The 14,789-nt window shown below is 42.9% G+C and overlaps 1 long non-coding RNA gene across 1 annotated transcript; it reads right to left on the reverse strand.

Moving 5' to 3' along the window:
* Positions 1 to 3,329: 3,329 nt before the first annotated feature.
* On the reverse strand, positions 3,330 to 13,397 carry LOC132020807 (uncharacterized). Its single transcript, XR_009405091.1, has 3 exons — positions 13,261 to 13,397; positions 4,843 to 4,992; positions 3,330 to 3,409 (listed from the first exon to the last, which is right to left on the reverse strand). It is a non-coding gene; the product is annotated as an uncharacterized LOC132020807 (long non-coding RNA).
* Between the last annotated feature and the right edge of the window lie 1,392 nt (positions 13,398 to 14,789).

The raw sequence follows: 14,789 nt of genomic DNA on the forward strand, positions 1-14,789 counted from the left end.
CCTTGAGTATGACATTTCATAGCATCTCACTGTTCTGCCACTTTTTTTCTCTTAAATTTTTTTTCTTAAATACTGTGACACTGGGATCCTGGCTTGCTCAGCTGGTAGAGCCCTGACTCTTGATCTCAAGAGCCCGGAGTCCAGACCCCACGTCAGAAATAGCGATTACTTTAAAAAATTAAAAAAGAAAATAATACATCACATTTTTACAAAATTCTTTGAATGTAGTGAATTGCCAGTACATCTGAGGAAATACTAAATGGTGACCCAGACCCTAGAAATGGGAAAATAGTGATTATAAAGTGACAGTCTTAAGGAAACTTCAAAGTTAGCTCTCCAGTACTGAACCTTCCCTGTTTAAGTGATGTTTTAACACCCTTGACTGCTGCTTGTTTTGCTTTGGATTAAGCTCAGCTATAAGACATTGGGAATAGGCAAGGAAATGGCTAAGAATTAAAGATTTAGAGCAGTTGGGGCGCCTGGGTGGCTCAGTGGGTTAAAGCCTCTGCCTTTAGCTCAGGTCATGATCCCAGGATCCTCGGATCGAGCCCCACATCAGTCTCTCTGCTTGGCAGGGAGCCTGCTTCCTCCTCTCTCTCTGCCCGCCTCTCTGCCTACTTGTGATCTCTGTCTGTCAAATGAATAAATAAAATCTTTATAAAGATTTAGAGCAGTAAAAAGAACACTTTTTTTTTTCTTTTTTAAGATTTTATTTATTTGAGAGAGTAAGCAAGAGAGAACAAGCTAGGGGAGGGTCAGAGAGAGAGGGAGAAGCGGACTCCGGGGACTCGGTCCTGGGACTCCAAAATCATAACCTGAGCCAAAGACAGACGCTTAACCGACAGGCACCCAGGCACCCCTAATACCTATTTAAAAAATACTAGAGAGGCGCTTGAGTGGCTCAGTGGGTTAAGCCTCTGCCTTCGGCTCAGGTCATGATCTCGGGGTCCTGAGATCGAGCCCCACATCGGGCTCTCTGCTCAGCAGGGAGCCTGTTTTCCCTTCCTCCTCTCTCTGCCTGCCTCTCTGTCTACTTGTGATCTCTGTCTGTCAAATAAATAAATAAAATCTTTAAAAATAAATATATAAAAATTTAAAAAAGATACTAGAAGGGAAAAATAAAGATTGAAAGAAGAAAAAAGGAGAAAGATGATTTCTGGTGTTCCACCTTCTCTTTCGGAGATAAGGAATTCTGGAAATACTGTTCACCCACTCTTCTTCCCAACAGGTGAATGTTAGGGTAAAGACAAAACCCAAAGGCAGAAGACAGAGAAACCCAGGATCATCAGGGAACCAGAGAGAGTCTGCATTTATCTTTTCAAAAGATAGGACCTCTTGGGTGCCTGGGTGGCTCTGTGAATTAGACATCTGTCTGGCACTCTGGTAACGATCTCAGTGTCCTGGGATTTAGCCCCCCATCGGGCTTTCTGCTAGGTGGGGAGCCTGCTTCTCCCTCTCACTCTGTCTCTCCCCTCCCCCTTACTTGTGCTCTCTTTCAAATAAATAGATAAAATCTTTAAAAGATATAATAAGTTGGGGGTGCCTGGGTGGCTTAGTCATTAAGTGGCTGCCTTTCGCTCAGGTTATGATCCCAGGGTCCTGGGATCAAGCCCCATGTAAGGCTCCCTACTCAGGGAGGAGACTGCTTCTCCCTTTCCCACTCTCGCTGTTTCTCTTCTCTCTCTCGTTGTATCTCTGTCACATAAGTCAATAAAATCTTTTAAAAAGAAAGATATAATAAGTTGGGACACCTGGGTGGCTCAGTCGGTTAAGCAGCTGCCTTCGGCTAAGGTCATGATCACAGGGTCCTGGCATGGAGCCCCACACTGGGCTTCTTGCTCAGTCAGAAGCCTGCTTCTCCCTAGCCTGCCATTCTCCCTGCTTGTGCTTGCTCTGTGTGTCTCTTGCTCACTCACTCCATGTTAAATAAATAAATAAAAGGGAAATAAATTAATAAAAGATTGGTCCTCTTCCTCCCTCCCCCGCCAAAAAGGGTGTTTTTATGAAAGCACAGGGACAGAGCCCGCAGGCAGAAAGAAGATTCCTGGACTTTTTAGATTGCAAAATTAAAGCTTGCTATTAAGAACAAATTTAAGGGGCGCCTGGGTGGCTCAGATGGTTGGGTGCCTGCCTTTGGCTCAGGTCATGATCCCGGGGTCCTGGGATCGAGCCCCACATTGGGCTCCCTGCTTAGCGGGGAGCCTGCTTTTCCCCTCTCTCTCCTCACTTGTCCCCCCTTGCATGTGCTCTCTCGCTCTATCAAATATATAGAATCTTAAAAAAAAAAGACTTAAAAATAAAAAAGAACAAACTTAAGCTATAGAGAAATGTATAACGTGGTTGGTTTTATGTGAATTTTTACGGATACCATACATTCTCCTCTAGAAGTTTGTTGTGTATCTTTTCCACTTAGCATTATATCTTCAACCTCTTTGCAAGTCAGAATTTAGAGGTATATATCTATTTGGAAGAATCTTAAATATTGATAATTACTTTTTAAAAAATTTATTTATGTATTTATTTAGGGCATCTCTATACCCAACATGAGGCCAGAACTCACAATCCCAAGATCAAGAGTCACATACTCTTCCAATGAAGCCAGGCAGGCACCCTGATAATTATGTTTTTAAAAAGGGTTTGGGGCACCTGGGTGGCTCAGTGGGTTTAGCCTCTGCCTTGGCTCAGGTCATGATCTCAGGGTTCTGGGATCCAGCTCTGTATCGGACTTCCTGCTTCTCCCTCTCCCACTCCCCCAGCTTGTGTTCCCTCTCCCACTGTGGCTCTCTCTGTCAAAAATATTTTTTTAAAAATTTTTTTAAATCTTTTTTTTTTTTTTAAAGATTTTATTTACTTATTTGACAGAGAGAAATTACAAGTACACTGAGAGGCAGGCAGAGAGAGAAAGAGAAGGAAGCAGGCTACCCGCTGAGCAGAGAGCCCGATGCGGGACTCGATCCCAGGACCCCGAGATCATGACCCAAGCCAAAGGCAGCGGCTTAACCCACTGAGCCACCCAGGTGCCCCAAAAATTTTTTTAAATCTTAAAAAAAAAAAAAAAAAAAAAAGGATTTATTTTCCTAAATGTATCAGCCAAGGTTGAGATCGTTTCTTTCTTGAATATTCTCTATCAAGTGAAGTTGAGGTAGTCAAACTAAGGGAAAGATTAGTTTTGGGGACTCTTCCTAAGATCTCGGTGTGACTTTGTCATTCCCTTAAAAAACAAAACAAAACAAAACCAAAAAACCCTACTCAAACAATATTAAAACAAGATTATTACAAAAAATTAACTTTTTTTTTAATTTTTAAAAGATTTTATTTATTTATTTGACAGAGAGAGAGAGAGAGCAGGAACACGGGCAGGGGGAGTGGGAGAGGCAGAAGCAGGCTTCCATGACCCAAGGATCAGGACCTGAGACGAAGACAGAGGCTTATTAACCATCTGAGCCACCCAGGTACCCCTAAAGTTAACTTAAAAATTTTTTAAAAAATTTACTTATTTGAGAGACAGACAGAGATACCGAGAGAGAGCACAAGTGGAGAGGAAAGGGAGAAGCGGGCTCTGGGCTAAGCAGGGAGTCTGAAGAGGGATCAGATTCCAGGACCCTGGGATCATGACTTGAGCTGAAGGCAGAGGCTTTAACCCACTGAGCCACCCAGGCGCCCCTAAAGTTAACTTTTTTTTTTTTTTTAAGATTTTATTTGTTTGACAGACAGATCACAAGTAGGAAGAAAGGCGGGCAGAGAGGGGAAGGGAAGCAGGCTCCCTGCTGAGCAGAGAGCCCAATTCCATGTGATGCGGGGCTTGATCCCAGGACCCCAGGACCCCAGGACCCCAGGACCATGACCTGAGCTGAAGGCAGAGGCTTTAACCCACTGAGCCACCCAGGCACCCCTAAAGTTAACTTTTTTAACATCATTGTTAACTTTCAAATTATCTTTGCATACATTTCCATGTGTATACATGACACACAACAGAATTATAACACAATTTTCCTGTCCAAATACGGAATTCCATCATGCATTTTGTTCTGCAACCTGCTTTTTCTACTTAAGAATATATCAGGGGAAAAAAAAAACACTCGTATGTCATCGAGGGGGTGCCCAGCTGGCTCAGTCAGGAGATCGAGTGACTCCTGATCTCCAGGTTTGTGAGTTCAAGTCCCAGGTGGAGCAGAGAGCTTACTTACAATAAATAAATAAATAAGATCAAATGGATGATGCATGTGAACACAGAAGCACGAGTGGGTTTTGTTTTTTGTTTTATGGGTTTTTTTGTTTGTTTAGTAATCTTTATACCCAAAGTGGGGCTCAAACTCACTGACCCGGAGATCAAGAATAGCATGCTAACCAACTGAGCCAACCAGGTGTTTTTTTGTTGTTGTTTATGTTTTGTTTTTTTTTTAATTCTTTTAACAGTTTTTAAAAATCTATTTTTTGACAGAGAGGGAACACAAACAGGGGGAATGGGAGACGGAGAAGCAGGCTTCCCACTAAGCGGGGAACTCCAGGACCTGATGACCATGACCCGAGTGGAAGGCAGACGCTCAATGACTTAGACACCCAGGTGCCCTGTTCTTTTGTTTTCAAAGAATGTATCATAGAGATTTTTCCACGTGAGTAAATTAAGATCTGGCTCAACTGTTGTATAATATTACCTATTACAGATGCACTACAACTTATTTAAAATTGCTTCCCTTTTGGTTATTTGCCACTATAAACTATGTTGCTATTAACATATTATATTTGTTATATATATAAAATAAATACATATTTTATATATATGTAAAATATATACATATATATGTAAAAAACAAAAATATATATAACTATATATAGGGATACCTGGATGGCTCAACCGGTTAAGCAGCTGCCTTTGGCTCAGGTCATGATCCCAGGGTCCTGGAATGGAGTCCGGCATGGGGCTCCTTGCTCAGCAAGGAGTCTGCTTCTCCCTCTGCCTGCCTCTCCCCCCTGCTTGTGCTCACTCTCTCTCTGATTAAAAAGGAAAAAAATAAATAAATAAAATTAAAAATCCAGTTCTTTAAAAAATATATATATATAAACATATATAACATATATAAAATATATATAACAATATAAACAGAAATATGTATAACATACATATATGTATTATATAATAAATACCTAGGAAGGTAGAAGATTGCTGTTTGAGAATAAAGTTAATAAAAGCAAAAAAAAAAAAAAATTCACTGTCTTCATAAGTAAGCCACATAAAAGCTTGAAGAAGTTGCCAAGAAGAATTAGGAGAGGTTGCAAACTCAATTTAAAGCCGTTGAGTTTATCCTTTTGGTCACAGACTCACCCAGAATATATACTAGCAAAATAGAGATAAGGCACAAAGGTGAAATTACTTATAAATTCACCTGCCACCCCCTCCACCTTTTCACTTCCTTTTCTTTTGGAAAATCTTGCTCTCCCCATCTTCCAAAAAGACATGGTTGTTACTTCCAGTGTCCTATTTTATTTGCTTTACCATGTTTTAGTTTTTAAAACTTACGTTTTCTTCATGTTCGGCTTGCATTTCCCTCTCAGTTTCTACCTGAAAGGGAAAAGCACCCTTGGGTCGATCTGCCTGGCTCTCCTGAATTTCACAGTCTGGCTTCAAAGCTCTCGAGTGGGAGGATTAGAAGCCTTGCTTACTGAATTTCAAGCACCTGGTTCTCCCCGTAAAGGACATGCTTCATTCTGTTCTGAATAATCCTATTCAGAAAACTTCGTGTCTACAGGGAAATAAACAGGCCAGGACAGCAAACCTGAAGGTAAAGGCAGACACCCGCCAGACAGGGGCAGGAAAGTGGGGGAGGAACTTTAGTAAATATTGCTTGCCTCCTGGGGCCCAGTGAGCTTCGCCTCAAGCGGGAGATAAAGGGAATTTGTTAAATAAAGAAGCCAGTTGGGGCAGACAAAAGCTTAAGGTGCAGGAAGTTAGTTCGATTAAGGATGCTGGAAGGTAGGCATTTGAATAGGCGCCTCTGTGTGGGGTTGAAGTGAAACCCCACTGAAAAGCAACAGCAGCAGCTGGTGGCCGGGGCTCTCCTTAAAAGAGTCCTAGTTTCTGGGTGGTTGATGGACCACTCTGTGCTCCTAAGAAGAAAGCGTTCTCAGGGATTTTGAAAGGTTAAAGTAAGAAAGGACTGGAATACAGCGGTAGCGCTACCTCCCCGTGCAGGAGTCTGCAAGGCATCAGAGAAGCTCGCGGATCAAATGAAGATGCTAGATTGGTCTTCAATTCATCTCCTCAAATTCTCAGGGCACGGGGTATGCGCATATGCAATACACGCGCTCAGGACTGGTGCAAGTGATGTTCCCAGGACAGGTCTCTGGTGCATGACTCGGGGCAAGGGCGGAGGATGAGAACTTGATATTGGTGGGCCAGGCTTCTGCTGAAGGAAGATACCTGGATACAGTCCCACGGGCTTCCTCTTTCGCAAACACGGCAGCCAGCTCTCGTAGCTCTCCTTAGCTTGATGAACAGCTATGGAACTTATTTTCACTACCTGAGCAGAGTACTTGGGGGGCTGGATTGGGAGCTCAATGATGGGTGGCCATGTTAAGTTCATAGTTAGAGCTGTGTAAGAGTATTCAGGGTTAAGCTAAATAAGAGTATTAGGTGCCTCTTTCCATTTCTTTCTGGGCTCTCTGCACCCGTACTCTGTACCTAAATCTAATCTGTCTTACTGGTTACTAATTGATCTATAATTTTTTTTTAAGATTTCTTTTAAAAGATTTTATTTATTTGACAGAGATCACAGAGGCAGCCAGACAGAGGAGGATGCAGGCTTCCCGCTGAGCAGAGAGCCCGATGTGGGGCTTGATCCCAGGACCCTGGGATCATGACCTGAGCTGAAGGCAGAGGTTTTAACCCACTAAGCCACCCAGGCACCCCTAGAGATTTTTTTTTAAGTCCTCTCCGCTACCAATGCAGGGTGAACTCAGAACCGCGAGATCAAGAGTCACATGCTGTACCCACTGAACCTCAGAGGCCCCCTGACTTACCTCTAATTAATGTGCTTCCTGTGTTACATACATTCCAATTGTTTCCCACGGTTGAAGTGAACATTCTCAACAATATGGTAAGTGCACATTAAACCAGATTAGCCACACAGTTCCTGTCCTTTTTGCAACCTTAGATCTTCCTTGATTCTCAGCCTTCTCTACATGCCAGATCTCATTTCCTAAATCTCAAACCCTTCCTCAGCCACTTAATCCTACCGTCATACTTAACATTCCCCAAACTGTGTAGGTTTTGCTGGTCTTTTGGGTGCTGCCCAAGGAACCCTTAAGCACAAATAAGCTAATTTCCACTGGTTCTTTGATCAATTCTTATTATTTATTACGTCAAGAAAAAGGGTTCTTTTTTTTTTTTTTTTTTTTTTAAGATTTTATTTGCCAGAGAGAGAGCAAGAATACAAGCAGGCTCCCCACTGAGCAAGGAGCCTGATGTGGGACTCAATCCCACAACCCTGGGACCATGACCTGAGTTGAAGGCAGGTGCTTAAGGGACTGAGACACCCAGGAGTGCCAAGGGTTCTTTTTTATCTGTTCAGACTCTACACTCTGCAGTCTTCATCAGGATAAGAGAGAGATGTTGATTATTAACTCCCATCAGTGGCTCTGCACTGTGTCTTTCCTTATGCCACTGGCATTTTCCAAAAAAATAAAGAAAAATAAGCCAGTTTGGGGGCACCTGGGTGGCTCAGTCATTTAAGTGTCTGCCTTCGGCTCCTGATCCCAGGGTCCTGGGATGAGCCCACACCAGCCTCCCTGCTCAGCGGGAGCCTGCTTCACCCTCTCTTCCCCACTCATGTGCTCTTCTCACTATCTTATTTCTCTCTCTCAAATATATAAATAATAAAATTTTAAAATATTTTATTTATGTCAGAGAGAGGGAGAGAGAGCACAAGCAGGGGGAGTGGCAGGCAGAGGGAGAAGCAGGCTCCTGGCTGAGCAGAAAGCCCGATGCAGGGCTCGATCCCAGTACCTGGAGACCATGACCTGAGCTGAAGGTAAGAGGCTTAAGCTACTGAGCCACCCAGGCACCCTATATATGTTTTTTCTTTTCTTTCTTGAATTAGGCTCCACACCCAACATGGGGCTCGAATTCACCACCCTGAGATCAAGAGTCACATGCCCCATGGACTGAGCCAGCTAGGTGCCCCTCCAATATTTTTTATTTGTTTATTTCTCTCTTTAGTTCTGTCCATTTTTATTTTATGTATTCTTAAATAATTTTTGATCCAAGACTAAGGCATTAGGCCTTCCTGATATTTTATTTTATTTTATTTTTAATTATTTGACAGAGATCACAGGTAGGCAGAGAGGCAGGCAGAGAGAGAGGGAAAAGCAGACTCCCTGCTGAGCAGAGAGCTGGACTCAGGGCTTGATCCCAGGACCCTGAGATCACAACCTGAGCCAAAGGCAGAGGCTTTAACCCACTGAGCAACCCAGGTGCCCCAGGCCTTCCTGATATATTGATTTATTTTGTTGTTTCTTAAAAATCATTTATCATCCTGTTATTCTTTTTCTTTTAAAGATTTTATTTATTTATTTGAGAGAGAGAGAGAAGCAGTGGTGCGGGGCAGAGGGAGGGAGCAAGAGAGAAGCAGACTCCCTGCTGAGCAGGAAGCCGGATGCAGGGCTGGATCCCAAGACCCAGGTATCATGACCAAACCAAAGGCAACCAGCCACTCAACCGACTGAGCCATCCAGGTGCCCCTCTATTATTCTTTAATACTCTCTTATCTTGGGGGTGCCTGGGTGGCTCAGTGCCTGAAGGCTCCTCTGCCTTCAGCTCCGGTCATGACTCCAGGGCCCTGGGATCAAGCCCCGCATCGGGCTCTCTGCTCGGCAGGGAGCCTGCTTCCCCCTCTCTCTCTGCCTGCCTCTCTGCCTACTTGTGATCTCTGTCAAATAAATAAATAAAATTAAAAAATCACTTATCTCCATATTGCTAAACACAATGGCAATTCTCAGCCCTTGTCTTAACTAGAATATAAGGAGGAAATCAGCCTTTCCCTAATAAAAAATAACCAAGTCACCTATTAAGATAAGCATTCAATTAATAGAAAAGATGGTAAATGTTTAACTCCCTTGGACAAACATCATAGCACATTTAGAGAAATTAAGTATTATATTCTTTTTGTTATTCTAAACAGTGTTATCTTTTTGTTTTCAAAGATACTTAATCAGTATCTCTTTCACGTGTCCGTTATCAGCATGCCTTTTCAGTAACCTTCTTGGAGATTGCTAATTTATAGTCCAGTCCACCTGTTCCTTACCTGCTAAGTGTCAAAAGTTGAATCTTCCATACAGGTGTCATGAAGCCCTTCCTTCTCTACTTAGCCCCAGCAAATCCTGGGAGTGGGTCTTTGGTATCTTAACATATAAAAGGAGACCCTACAATTTTCATTTTAAAGCCTGGGGTGCTGGTACTTTGATCGTGTCTTGTGAGCATTTTGCTTACTTTCTACATTATAATTCTCATAAATTACAGTGTTTTCTTTCTAATTTGTTTCTATGGTCTTTTTCTACAGAAAACTGGCATATTACTGGAAGGATCTGGACTGTAAGAACAATATATGAGACTACTATTGGTCCTTCAAAATTGAGGGGCCCTAAAAAACCTGCTTTATTTGTCCTAGTTTGGAAGAATTCAAGAAACTTGACCTCTAGTTACCTGGGGTGATGTTGAAACTTGACCTCTAGTTACCTGGGGTGATGTTCTTGCAATTAATCAAAATAAATGATGAGAGGGCCTAAGTTATTTGGCCTGACCCCAGTTGGGAACCAAGAGCCGTATGCACATGAGTAGGTAAAATAGTCATTGGGTGAAGAAATGACATTTGTAGGATCCTTGACACAGTAGCCCCAGGCTCTGTGGTTCTATAATCTGCTGGTGAAGTCCTAATGGGGGCTACAGTTCACTTGGGAGGATGTAAGAATTCAAGGGATGAGATTAAGGTGAAAATCTGGATAGAAATCAGTATGTTTGAAGAGGCTTTATGTGAAATGGTGTGTCTCCTTTACCTTAATATATTTATAGGAATAAATATTGTGCCTGACTGGGAAATGCTTCCCCTATTTAGCGTTGTAAAACAGAAGGCATACAAATCCACCCTTCCACCCACATTGATTGGATGCACTAGTAGACCAAAATAGTACTTTTTTAAATTTTATTTATTTATTTTTTAAAAGATTTTATTTATTTATTTGACAGACAGAGATCACAAGTAGGCAGAGAGGCAGGCAGAGAGAGAGGAGGAGGAAACAGGCTCCCTGCCAAGCAGAGAGCCTGATGCGGGGCTCGATCCCAGGAACCTGGGATCATGACCTGAGCTGAAGGCAGAGGCTTAACCCACTGAGCTACCCAGGTGCCCCTTTATTTTATTTTTTTAAGAGATTTTATTTTTTTATTTGCGAGACAGAGATCACAAGTAGGCAGAGAGGCAGGCAGAGAGATAGAGAGGAGGAAGCAGGCTCCCCAATGCGTAGAGAGACCGATGCGGGGCTTGATCCCAGGACCCTGGGATCATGACCTGAGCCGAAGGCAGAGGCTTTAACCCACTGAGCCACCCAGGAGCCCCTATTTTCTAGGTTCTATTAAACCTATTTTTCAATACTAAAGTTGCTATTTGCAATAAGCACCTATAAAATAAAATGATATAAAATATCTTCTAAGTATCTTATTTGAGAAGTTCTATGAATAAAACTATAAAACTCTTCTGAGGGGGCTGCCTGGGTGGCTCAGTCAGTTAAGCAGCCAGCTCCTAATTTCTGCTTAGGTCATTATCTCAAGAGTCCTGGGATGGAGCTCCAAGTGGGGCTCCACACTCCTTGCTCCATGTAGAATCTGCTTCAGATTCTCTCTCCCCCGCCACCCCTCCCCTTGCTCACACTCTTTCTCTCAAATACATAAAATCTTAAAAAAAAAAAAAATCTTAATAAAAAAGCAAAACCCAAAACTCTTTTGAGGAATATACAGATCGGAACACTTAATATCATAAAAATGTTAGTGCTTCTCGAATGAATTTCTATTCAATGTCATCCCAATGAAAATATTAGGACAGGTTTCTTTTTGGAAATTGAAAAAATTAATCTGGAAAATTCCAAAAAAGGAAAGTGAGGAGGGACTAGCCCAGCAGATATTTTTGAAATATGTAAACAATTTGGTTCTACAGAAAAACAGATCAGTGGGAAAAAGATGGCCTCAAATAGCCCCAAGTACATATGAAAATTTAATGTACAGCAAAGTTGGTATTTTAAATCAAAGAAGAAAAGATGGATTTTTGAGTCTAGGTATTGAGGAAAAAAACACAAAGATGAATCCTTATTTCACAGCATACCCACAAATAAATCCCATAGAAATCAAGAATTTGAACATAAATGAAAGCTATAAAATTACTAGAAGAAACATTAATGTTTAATATTTAATACTTATACTGGGATGAAAACGTTTTTTTAAGAAGGAATTAATACACAAAGTTATAAAAGAAAAGATTGTTAAATTTGATTAATAAAAATTTTTAAGGGGCACCTGGGTGGCTCAGTGGAATGAAAACGTTTTTTTAAGAAGGAATTAATACACAAAGTTATAAAAGAAAAGATTGTTAAATTTGATTAATAAAAATTTTTAAGGGGCATCTGGGTGGCTCAGTGGATTAAAAGCCTCTGCCTTCGGCTCAGGTCATGATCCCAGGGTCCTGGGATAGAGACCCACATCAGGCTCTTCCTAACTCGGGGAGCCTGCTTCCCCGTCTCTCTACCTGCCTCTCTGCCTACTTGTGATCTCACAGATAAAATCTTAAAAAAAATTTTTTTTAATTCTGTAGGGGAAAAAAACTGCAAAATAAATGGCAAACGAAATGTTAATTTCTTTCATATACAGAGGAGGAGAGTCCATGGGAAAGAATTCGACTATTGCAAGTTTTTAATCTGCTTAGCCTATGGTTAATTGAAATTGATAGGTTGATTTCTCCGTTATGGTTGATTTGGTAATTTTTCAGTTTTGCTATATATATATATATGTATATATATGTATATATATACATACACACACGTATATAAACATATAAACATATATTTATAAATAATTTCTATTTATAAATTCATTTATATTTATAAATATATATTTATATATGTATACATACGTATATATGTACATATTTATGCATGTGTATATATAAAAATATATACATATATATATTTAAAGAGTTTTTTTTTTTTTTTTTTTTAATTTGTCAGAGAGAGAGAGCGCGCGCAGATGGAGAGGCAGGCAGCCCTGGACCCAGCCCTATCCCTCCGCTCCAGAACACCCCCCACCAAGGAGGAGCCTGCTTGTCCTTCTCCCTACGTCCCTCTCCCCGCCTATGCGCTCTCTCTCAAATAAATAAATAAAACCTTAAAAAAATTAAACACTTTTATAATATTTAGGTAAATATATGTAGAAACTGGCACCCTTATACCTTATTGGCTACTTACCTTTATTCCCGCCCCTGAGCATTTAATCAAGAGACAGAGGTACTTTTGCCAATTCATTCATTGCTCTCAATTTCCTCATTTAAAAAAAAAATGAGATTTGGATTTAATTTCTGAAATCTAATGTAACTCACGTGATTCAGCCTTATCAATTAAGTCACTAAGCCTAGAGCAATCTAGGAAGGGTAGTTAAATTCACTTCATAATAAGACAGGTAAGAAATACCTGCTTTGGAAGGTTTTCTGGGATACGACCTAGACTAGAACCAGAAATGGTTTCAAGGATCTTGAACCAAACGGGATACTGAGTAGAGGTTTGCGGCCGTTCACGCCTGCGCAGTGAAGAGGCGGCTGAAGCCCCGCTTCCCGCAGGGTCTGCGGCTTCCCTGGCGCCAGGCGGGCCTGCTGCGGCGCCGCGGGGTAGGGCGGGGAGAGGGCGGAGGAAGAAGTGGGCGATGCCCGCCGCAGGGCCACGCCCGGGGCTGGAGAGACTCGAGCCGGAAACCTGCGCGCTCTAGAAGCCGGCTTCCGGCAGCGGTCCCAGAGCGAGCCCGGCGGCGACTCGAGGCAAGGTCGGCGCTCGGCGCGACCAGGGCCCGGATCCAGGACACAGATTTGACACTAGGTGATTCGTTGGGGTCACTTTGGGAATCGACACTCAAGTAGTTCTCCCCGGTGATAGGATGGCATAGGGAAGCCCCGGGAAGGTGGAGCCATAGCTGGAGGACTGGGGCTCACCTGTGGTCTGGTGAGGGGAGTGGCTCACCTGTGGCCACTCCCCAGCATCTCACAGCGCCAGGCTCCAGGCCCAGGGGCACGCCTGCCTCTCCCCATCTCCCTTTCTCAACCCTGGGCTGCGGCCACCAGCCCAACTTCTCCTGCAGCCATCCAGTTGGAACCTTGACCAATAGGCTAAAAAAGAAAGAAAAAAAAGGGTGGTACGTTTTAGCTTGAATTTTATCAAAAGCACAGGTAGACTGGGAGGTGTGGAAAGAGTCATTCTCTCAGCCCAGGACCACTTCAGCCAGCCATCTCACATTTATTCTGCTAGTTACTGATTTTTTGCCTCTCCGCTCCAAATTCATCCTTTCGGTAATGGATGGAAGGCCTTTAGATCATTTCCTCTTGAGAGTGTTAAGCACAGTGAAGTTTTCTCAGTAGATGGTGCTGTTAGGATACTCTAGGAAGAATGGGGCTTTTCCTACTTTTTCCAGTGGCCATACCATAGATGACAAAACGTTTGGTGGCACCCTGCCCCAGTCATGCACCCAGAATACAAGCTCCATCAGTCACCTCACAGCCCCAGCCCATGTCTGGCAATCATTTCCCACAAGGCTCCAAGGACCGCCCCCCTGCCCCCATTGGTGCCCTGACCCCCTCTGTACACTCAACATGTCTGGCCACCAGCTGTGGCTCACCTGCAGTTGTCCCCCTGCTTCTCAGGCCACACTAGCTCTGGCCTGTGCAATCCAGCAAATTTCTCTATCCAGTAGACCAACTCTGCATTTTCTTTTTCTTTTTTAAGATTTTATTTAGTTATTTGACAGATCACAAGTAGGCAGAGAGGCAGGCACAGAGAGGGGAAGCAGGCTCCCCACTGAGCAGAGAGCCTGATGCGGGGGCATCCCCATACCCTGAGATTATGACCTGAGCCAAAGGCAGAGGCTTTAACCCACTGAGCCACCCAGGCGCCCCAACTGCATTTTCAAAGAAGATCTGAGCCTTAGGGGCGCCTGGGGTGGCTCAGTCGGTAAAGCGCCTGCCTTTGGCTGGGGTCATGATCCTGGGGTCCTTGGATTGAACCCTGCTTTGGGCTCCCTGCTCAGGGGGAGCCTTCCTCTCCCTTTCCTGCTGCTTCCCGCCCCCCCATCATACCCTATCTTTCCCTCTCTCAAATAAAATCTTGGGAAAAAAAGAAAAAAAGAACTGAGCCTCAGCTTTGGGGAGGTGGCCCGTCTTCCAAGGGTGTCTCTCCCTGGATACTCTTCCTCAGCTCTAGAATACCATATTTAGTTCTCCTATTATTTTCCTTTTTTTTTTTTTAATTAAAAAAATTTTTTAAAGTAGGCTCCATGCCCAATGTAGGGCTTGAAATCACAACCCCAAGATCAAGAGTCGCTTGCTCCACTGACAGAGCCAGCCAGGTACCCCTGCTATTTTTTACTTATTACACCTTGACTTTTTTTTAAGTAATCTCTACATCCAATGTGGGGCTTAAACTCACAACCGTGAGATCAAGAGCCACAAGCTCTTCTGACTAAGCCAGCCAGGTGGCCCAACTTGACATTCTTTATA

Source organism: Mustela nigripes, chromosome 6 (assembly GCF_022355385.1).
Source record: "Mustela nigripes isolate SB6536 chromosome 6, MUSNIG.SB6536, whole genome shotgun sequence".
NCBI classification, from domain to species: Eukaryota; Metazoa; Chordata; class Mammalia; order Carnivora; family Mustelidae; genus Mustela; species Mustela nigripes.